The 10,097-nt window shown below is 36.4% G+C and overlaps 1 long non-coding RNA gene across 2 annotated transcripts; it reads left to right on the forward strand.

The window, feature by feature from the left end:
* The first annotated feature begins 611 nt into the window (after positions 1-611).
* Positions 612-9,857, forward strand: LOC107842293. Of its 2 annotated transcripts, XR_001665697.2 has the most exons (3): positions 679-901; positions 2,057-2,559; positions 8,334-9,857. It is a non-coding gene; the product is annotated as an uncharacterized LOC107842293 (long non-coding RNA). The 2 variants fall into 2 exon arrangements; XR_001665696.2 differs by lacking the exon at positions 2,057-2,559 and having other exon boundaries at positions 612-901.
* Positions 9,858-10,097: the final 240 nt, after the last annotated feature.

Raw genomic sequence — 10,097 nt, forward strand, 5'->3', positions numbered from 1 at the left:
ATTATTAAATATAACTTACACGGTAGTTTTTCACATTGTATTAATTAATTGAAATATATAATTACATTATATTAATTAATTTAAATATATAATTAAATTATATTAAATATATAACTGACTGATGTAGTTGGAAATATTAAATAATTATATATAATTAAAATATTTCAACTATTATAGTCGAAACTTTTATAAATATAATTTAAATATGTAATTTAATTGTATCAAATATCGAATCGATTGATGTAATTGGAAAAATAAATGTATAATTAAATATATTAGATATATATCGATTGTTGTTGTCGGAAATATTAAATAATTAAATATATTAAATCTATACCGCATTTTTTAGGTCATTAGTCAACAGCTCCCTGGACAGCGAAATAGGGGTGACTCCTTCGTAATTCGTAATTTTTTTCGAATCAAATTAGGGATTTATTCATTGTTTATTTGAAGTAAATTCGAAATTATTCGAATTGTGTAATCATCAATTACTGACATTGGTAAGCGATCCAAAGCGATTTGATTATAATTCAATTCGTCACGATCATAAGTAGAAAGTTCATATTCTTCGGTCATTGATAAACAATTTGTTGGGCAATACTCAACGCAATTACTACGTCAGAAGTAGTCAGAAACTTATATTTTATTATTAAATAATTTATATAAAATATAAATTAAATATATCAAAACTTTCCCAATTATCTTTGTGTCACAACCGTGCCTCTCTCTCTCTGAAAAAACCTAGGGTCTCACTGCGTTGTCAATTTCACCCGATTGAAGTACTTCTTCGGTGTAGCTCCGGCCTCATCTCCCTTAGACGGCCATCCCGTCTTTGAGATCTGTACGCAGACGTTTTTATAGCCGATTGAAGCTAAAGCAGAGTGAAAGGGAACCAAATCAGGTACAAAACTCCAAACCTTTTCTGTTGAATTTCGATCTGTAAGTATTTTTGTATTTTGATTACTAGATTTTGCAGGGATTTAATTATTCACAGCTATTTTTTTACTATAACTTTTGAAAAATTAGATTCTAATTGGACCCGAATGGAACGATGTGGAGCAGTCTGAATAAATTAGTTAAAAATTTTATTGTAATTGATTGATTACTTAATTAGTTTTAAATTAATTGAAATGAAATTCAGCTGAATATAATCAGTTGCACTTTTAGTTTGAATTTCGATCTGCTTCTTAGTTTTTGCTTAGTGTGTGTGTGGAGGGGTTGGGGTTGGGGGTATAACCAGTTGCACTTTTAGTTTCTTTGGAGAAAAAGGTGTTTTGGGAAGTAAATGCATCCTCTAAGGTGCAATGCGTTGTATGGTTAGTGGCCAGAAAAGTATATTTAACTCGAGAGAATCTAAAGAGGGGGGTTACCAGTAGAGTTCCTGATATCACATATATGAACACTTAATGCTAAACACTGATTATTCGAAGACGCAAACATTCAACAGTACCCTACTACCAAAAGTAGAAGCAGGGGAGGCAGAAACTCAAGCTCTAACACTAACCCAAAACACACCAGTGGTAGATCTAACACTGAAATTGAAAATAACTAAGGTGTGATGATGCAGATGAAGTTGTCACCAGCTGAAGAACAGGAAAACAGTGGCTGAAGAGAGTAGTACCCTTAGTTTGCGTTGTTGTACCTAGCTGTTAATTCTGTTAAGTAACTATAGTTTCTATTTATGGTTAAGTCCTTTTTTATTTTGGTCCCTAAGTTAATTTAAATACACATTAGGAATCCACAATTGTTCAAGGGTCCCTTTCTAGTCCAAAGAACATTCCTGCAGAGGTAGTAGAATTTCAGCCTTATCCCTTAAGGATTAGGATGAGTCAGCTAAGGTTGAAATACTATAAATTGTACTGAGTTATTTCCATTTTGCTAACACATATGAAAAATATCTTAGCCTTAATTAGTTCTGAGATTAGTTCTTAGTCTAGCTTAGCTCCATTTTTGCAATTTACCTGGTTATTTTCCATTGGAACACTGTTCCATTGCTTTTTGTTAATTGCTCTGCAACATTTGGTATCAGAGAACTTACTTGAGCTCTGTGGGATAGCTATGTCTACAGATATGGATGAAATTAAGTCAATGTTCGAGAGGATAACGTTGGAGATTGCCAACTTTAATGTTAGACAGAATCAGCTAGAGGCTCAACATGAGAAGGCTTTGGCTGAGTTGAAGAAATCTATAGAGGAAACTAGAAGGTTCGATAGGGGTAAGAGTTTTGAAGGGCAAGATAAAGGTAACGAGGTTGATACCCCTTCAGGGAATCCCATGGCTTAGTTACCTCCTTCTACTAGAAGGCCTCCAATACCCTCTTGTTCTCCAGCTAGAGTTCACATGGGGTTGGGATCTATGCCTCAATATGCTGCGACCATGGGACCAGTTCCACAACCTGCCCAAGTTGGGCAAACATCAGGAGAAACATCTGGAGTTGAGAGAAATACCGGTCCACCAATTCAAGGTCAGCATCATGCAGGAGGTCCAACAATGTCAAGAATGACCAAGCTGAAGTTCCCTAGATTCAATGGTACTCGGTTGAGAACTTTGCTTTACAAGGTAGAACAATTCTTTTCCTTGGATAATGTAGATTATAATTTAAAAGTTAAAGTAGCATTTGTCCATTTTGATGATATGGTAATTGAGTGGCATTTGGCTTATGTAAGGAGTAGGGATCATCTTCCTCCTCCTTCATGGGAAGAATCTGTTTATGCCTTGATGGAACGATTTGGGGCTGAGTACTCAGACCCCATGACTGAGTTGAAATTAGTAAAGCAAACTGGGTCAGTAGAAGAGTATCAGAAGGAGTTTGATAGAATCATGACTAGGTTGACTCTACCTCCTGAGTATGCTCTTAGTTCCTATATCACTGGGTTGAAACCAGAGATCGGGTTAGCTGTCAAGAATCATAGACCCCATTCCCTCCCTTAAGCCTATCAATTATCCAGGAATACAAAATTGCAAGTTAATGCTCAACTCAAATTGACCAGGTTTACAATGTATAGTGGGGGTATTAGTCAGAGCAAAGGGTCATCTTTTGGGACTAGTCACAGGGGTAGAACCCATAGGAAAGATTATCAACCACCAAAAAGGGATAACACTGTAGATCTCAATAGAAGTAATACTAAGAGGCTTACTCCAGCTAAGATGAGTGAGAAGAGATAAAAGGGACTTTGCTTCTTCTGTGATGAAAAGTTTGTCCCTGGGCACAAGTGCAGCACCTCTAAGCAACTTTATTTGTTGGAAATGGATGATAGTGAGCTAAAAGAAGAAAAAGCACAGCCTGAAGAACCAATTGTGACTGTGATAGAGGTAGAAGGAGTGGGGGAGAAATGTGAAATATCCATTCATGCCTTGAATGGACTTCCTAGTTTTCACACACTAAGAGTGAAAGGGTACAGTGAGAAAAAACCTCTCAATATCTTAGTTGACCTAGGAAGTACTCAGTTTATTAATGTTGCTGGTGGAGGAAACAGACAAACCAATAAGGTGTGTAGAGGGTTCACATGGATGATGCAAGGAACTACTTTTATAGACAGCTTCCTACTTCTTCCTTTGAGGTCTTATGATATGATTTTGGAGTGCAGTGGTTATTGTTATTAGGTGATCTTTAGATGAATTTTCAGAAACTTGCACTATCCTTTATGTATCAGGACCAAAAGGTACAGTTACAAGGAGTCAGGGAAACCACTAAGATAATGGATGCAAATGGGTTGGACAAGATGACTCACAATAGTGGTCATTTGTTCATGATCAGGGTTTTACCAGCAGAATCCCTCACTGAAGAAGAATCAGATGATATCCACCTAGAGATTGTGACCTTGTTCATATATTGTTTGGGCACCCTCAACAACTCCCTCCATCCAGGGCCACATTTGATCATAGGATTCTACTACAAAAGGGCAGCAATCCTGTAAACACTAGACCCTACAGGTATTCATCAAGACAGAAGACATAATTGAAAAGTTGTTACAAGAGATGTTGGATCAACGCATAATACAACCTAGTTGTAGCCCTTATGCCTCACTAGTGGTGCTAGTAGGTAAGAAGGATGGCTCTTGGAGGTTGTGTGTGGATTATAGAGCCTTAAATAAGATCACTATCAAAGATAAGTTCCCTATCCCCATCATTGAGGAACTGTTGGATGAGTTGGGTGGTTCCAAGGTGTACACTAAGCTTGACTTGAGGTCAGGCTATCATCAGATAAGGATGGCTCAAGAAGATGTGCAGAAGACTGCTTTCAGGACACATTCTGGTCACTATAAGTACTTAGTGATTCCTTTTGGCCTCACTAATGCCTCCTTAAGCTTCCAAGGTCTCATGAATTATGTTTTTAAAGAATACCTCAAGAAATTCATCCTATTTTTCTTTGATAATATTCTTGTTTACAGCAGAAACATGAAAGAACATTTGCAACACCTGAGAGGTGTTTGACCTGCTCATTAAACATCAGCTTTTTGTTAGGAAAGGAAAATATTCTTTTGGTTCTACCAAGGTAGAATACTTAGGGCATTTCATCTCTGCAGAAGGTGTAACTACTGACCCTAAGAAGAATGAAGCTGTGCAAAAGTGGCCAATTCCTAAATCTGTTAAGGAACTAAGAGGATTCTTGGGTCTAGCTGGCTATTATAGGAGGTTCATTAGGAGGTATGGTTGGATAAGCAAGCCTCTCACTGAACTTCTCAAAAAAGAAGGGTTCATTTGGAGTGATAAGGCTACACAGGCTTTCAATCAGCTTAAGGAAGCTTTAACTCGTGCACCCGTACTTAGCTTGTCCAGTAGTACATTCAAATTTATGGTAGAAACTGATGCATGTGACATTGGTAAAGGTGCAGCATTGATGCAGGAAGGGCATCCGTTAGCATACCTGGGCAAGGGGTTATCATCAAGGCATCAGGTTTTATCTGTTTATGACCAAGAGCTCTTGGCTCTAGTCTTGGTAGTAACCAAATGGTCATAATACTTGTTGGGAAGATAATTTGTTGTAAGGACAGATCAAAAAGCCCTCAAGTTTTTACCTGATCAAAAACTTCACACTAGTACTAAGATGAAGTGGATAGCAAAGCTCATGCAGTTTGATTTTCATATTGAATACAAGAAAGGAAGGGAGAATAAAGCTGTTGACTCCCTCTCAAGAGTGCCAGCTGCTCACTTGTTTCTATTATCAGTAATCTTTGTAGGAACCAATCTCTTCCATAGGATTAAGGCAAGTTGGGATGATGATGAAAAACTCAAGGAACTGCTCCAAAAACTGATAGATCAGGATGGAGATCAGAAAGGGTTCACCTACTATAACCAACAACTCAAGAGATATGGAAGGTTAGTGATAGGGAAGGATAAGCAACTCAGGCAAGACATCATGCAGTCATGGCATAATACTCTTGGTAGTGGTCATTATGGAATGGAAAATACTTACAGGAGGCTGTCACACATGTTCTATTGAAAAAATCTAAGAGAGGATGTTAACAATTATGTTAGGAGTTGTTCCATATGTCAAAGGAGTAAATATGATGCTGCAGCGTCACCTGGCTTCCTATAGCCCTTGGCAATCCCTACTTCTACTTGGTCCAACATCAGCATGAACTTCATTGATGGGTTGCCAAAGTCTAAGGGTAAGACTACCATCCTGGTAGTGGTAGATAGATTGACCAAAAACATCCACTTCATAACACTCAGTCATCCCTACACAGCTGTGACTGTAGCTCAAGTTTTCCTTGATCAAGTTTTTAAACTACATGGCATGCCTGAGAATATAGTCAGTGGTAGAGACCCTATTTTTCTTAGTAGGTTTTGGCAAGAGTTATTCTCAGCACATGGAGTAACCTTGAGTACTTCAACTGCCCACCCTCAATTTGATGGCCAAACAGAGGTGCTCAATAGAACCTTAGAGACCTATTAAGTTGCTTTTGTTCTGATAGTCAATCAGATTGATCCCTCTAGTTACCTATGACAGAGTGGTGGTACAACACCCTATTTTATTAAGCTATTCAGACCACCCCTTATGAGGCCCTATATGGTCAACCACCACCACTCCATCTCCCTTACGACGCAGGAGAAGTTATAGATGAAGAGATAGATAGGAGCTTAATAACCAGGGAACTCAAATCTCAGATGCTCCAATATCATTTGCAAAGGGCACAACAAAGGATGCAGTCCTTAGCTAACAAATGAAGAAGTAATAGACAATTGCAAGTAGGAGAATAGGCACACCTCAAAATACAACCGTACAGACAAGCCACCCTCTCTAATCAAGCTTTCACCAAACTATCAGCCAAGTTTTATAGACCTTACCATACCATGCAAAGGGTGGGGTTAGTGGCCTACAAATTTTCTCTACCCCCTCAAGTGTCAATCCACCCAACCTTCCATGTCTCTCAGTTAAAACTTTGTTATAAGGTCCTTAGCCACTTCACTCATCCCCCAATTGTTGATCCAGCTAGTCCTTACTGTGAGGAACCTGATAATATACTAGAAAGAAGGATGATAAAGAGGGGAAATAAGGCCATCCCTCAATTTTTGATTCAGTGGAAGAACATGGCCAAGGAGCATGTCGCATGGGAAGATTATCAAGTGATGAAGATCAGATTTCCATCATTCTTTCTTGAGGACAAGGAAGTTTCAAAGGGAGGAGAAATAATGGAGATGAAGCTATCACGAGCTGAAGAACAGAAAAATAGTGGCTGAAGAGAGTAGTACCCTTAGCTTGCGTTGTTGTACCTAGCCGTTAATTCTGTTAAGTAACTGTAGTTTCTATTTTTGGTTAAGTCATTTTTTTTGGTCCCTAAGTTAATTTAAATACACATTAGGAATCCACAATTTTTCAAGGGTCCCTTTCTAGTCCAGGGGACATTCCTACAGAGGTAGTACGATTTCAGCCTTATCCCTTAAGGATTAGGATAAGTTAGCTACAGTTGAAATACTATAAATTGTACTGATTCATTTCCATTTTGCTACACATATGAAAAATATCTTATCCATAATTAGTTCTTAGTCTAGCTTAGCTCTATTTTTGCAATTTACTTGGTTATTATTCCACTGGAAACTGTTCCATTGCTTCTTGTTAATTCTTCTGCAACATGTGAATTGTCTGCATAACTAGATGTTGTCATATGCTGCTTCAATTTAGATGTTTATGTCCAGCTTATTAGCTAAGCTGGATTCAGTCTAGTATTTGTTTTGTTAGATTCCTTTAGTTTGAGTTAGAGAAATAAATCATACAGTGTGATTTGGTTTGCAGGCAACTTGTGCGACGATTATATTACTATGATTTTAATACAATGACTAACAATAATTGGATGAGTTAGTGCATATGCTTCTTTTTGTTGTATATTGGTTCAATGTTTGAAAAATTGGTATATTGGTTACACAATCTAAAACATGTGGTTGTTTTTAAATTGAATGAGATTTTTTTTGCAATTATGCTCCTAACATTCTTGAAGGGCTTGAGAAGAACCAGTATAACATGGGTGTTTTTGGTCTTTTTCCAAGTATAGCTAATACAGAAGAACAGGGGTAGTTATGTTGCTTGTGTTTGGTATAAACAATACAGTAGATTCCCATATATACATAATTATCTGGAGAGGATGTGAGAATAATAAGTAATAGGCTGCTTAGCCTTGGTGGGAAAAGTTACCTGGTATGCGATGGAATAGTCGAGATGCACTTAAGCTAGTTCTTTATGAAATAAGAATTCATAATAAGTAAACAAGGGTTTATATTATGCAAGATTTATACCGTGATTATCTTTCCTAATACCTTAGAATTCATATTGTTTTTTTCCATCTCAAATAACAGTACGATTCCTAAGAATCACATAGGCAAAATTTGGCTGATGGAAATTGTAATAGTAGTAAATGCAATGATTGTTTGCTAGTTACGTGATAGCTGGGGAACAAGCTTTGTAAATTCTAGCAGGACACTGTCTATGGTAATGTACTACAAGAGATGATGAAAATACTATTCCTTTTAGCACTATCTGTCTGGAATTTGAAACTGAGTGCACCCATCAAGGCTGTGTTAGTTGTATTCTTGTCTAATGTTTGTTTCTTGATCTCTTCGGCACCTCATAATTCTCAAATCACAACTTTTTTGGGCTGCCATCCTAACTGTCCTTAGACTCAATGTGTAGGAGCATGGGCTGCCATCCTAACTTTCCTTAAACTCAATGTGCAGGAGCATATACACACATAATACCCGTCTATGCATCTAATAATTTTATATTTAGTGAGTGATGAATAAAGTGAAATGAGATGTAATCACTGATTTAAATTTAAATAATTATTTATGATGGCTTTAAGCTTTAAAACAATGGAAATTAACTTGCGTCTCTGCAGCTTTTAAGGGATGGTCATAGTGAGATACATGGGTCTGCTTCAGGGTTTACTGTGTTGCCTTGAATTTTAGAAAGTAATGTTGTATTTAGCAGTCTAGCAGCTTGCAGAATGCACCTTCAAGTTTTACGAACAATTCAAGGTACTCTCCACTACCTAATGATTATCTTTGTGAGACCAATCTGGTTCTACAACCACTTCATGTATCCATTTCTCTTAACTGTAATGCAGAGCTTCTTGAATAGCTTTAGCTTCAGCCTCTATATTAGTATCCCATCCTATCCCCTTAGCTCTTTCATATACTATGTCTCCATATTTATTTTGTATTCAAATGCCTATAAAGCTTAGTCCTGCAGTGTACATTTGAGCTTATTTGTCTCTGGGTACTTCTAAGTTGCACTATGATAATGTTGCTTAGGATTGTACCTTATTAAGTTGTTTATTACATCTGGACACATCCATGATTCCAATGTAATCTATGGATAGTGGGATTTCACCAATTTTTTCCCTAGATCTTATATCTGCAATACCATTGGTGTTTTCTTCATTTTTTTTGTCTTTCCTTATTAATATCAACAATCTGGTTAATATCAACAATCTAATCTATGAGAGTTTGTTGATATTAACCAGTTTACTCCATGAAGCTGTGTATTGTATGTGTATTCAGTGATAATGAATTGAATCACTATAGTAAATGACTTTCTTTCATTTGGAGGGTAATGAAAAAATACTGATGCGATCGCTACTGAGTGTTGTGTTTTCCTAAGCTATGCTAGTGAAACTTTTCAATGACAACAGTTAGTTCATACTTGCATTATCTCTTTTATTAAAAAATTTCAGGAATATGAAAATAGGGAAAAAAGCCTACTTTTCCTGAGGTCTACGAAGAGATGCATGGTAAGAAAAAGGACGGTACAAGAGGAGATTGGTTAGAAATACGTGCTAAGAATGCGTACCTAAGATAATAACTTTTACATACATTATTTTATTATTACTCAACTTCGCTTGTTTACATACTGATAAATAATTTTTCTTTCAGAAAAAAATTCAAAAAAGCATAGAAAATTAGCGTCAAATCCAACCTACTTCAGAGGATGGTACCATGGTCCATCCATCACCTGCAGATATGACTAATATGTGGACAGTTGTGTTAGGTGGTCCAAAGAAAGGTAGAACCTACGGGACAGGGGTTCTCCAATCCTCGAGTAGTCCTTTGTTGTTTTTCAGTTTCTCTCCTACTTTGCAAACTATGGAAGAAATGAAAGCGATGAAAAAGCAAATTGTGGAACTGACGCAGCAATGTGCAGCTAACGATGTTAAATTTGCTAAATTTGAGGAGTTGGTTAAGCAACATATGTCTCAAGTATTTCATGATGAGGAAGAGAGTGAATCTGATGATAATTAGATTGTAATTATTGTTCTTGTTTTTTGTTGTGACATTTAGATGTTTAAACTATTTGATTTGATGTTTGTTTTGGATGTTTTAAAGTGGTTACATTTATAAAATTTTTTCGTTGTCGTGTTTGATCCTACTGTGAAAAATACATTAGTCATATTATTTATAATCTGGGAGCAATGTAAGCTAATGCAAGATTTAATTATATAATTAATAGGTGAATATTTTTATTAAAATTCTGACTAAAGTAGTCGGAACAATAATTATTAAATAATATTTATTAAGTTTCGACTATAGTAGTCGGAACAATAATTATTAAATAATTTCGACTACAGTAATCGAAAAAATTATAATTATTAAATAATTATACA

Source organism: Capsicum annuum, chromosome 9 (genome assembly GCF_002878395.1).
Source record: "Capsicum annuum cultivar UCD-10X-F1 chromosome 9, UCD10Xv1.1, whole genome shotgun sequence".
Lineage (NCBI taxonomy): Eukaryota > Viridiplantae > Streptophyta > Magnoliopsida > Solanales > Solanaceae > Capsicum > Capsicum annuum.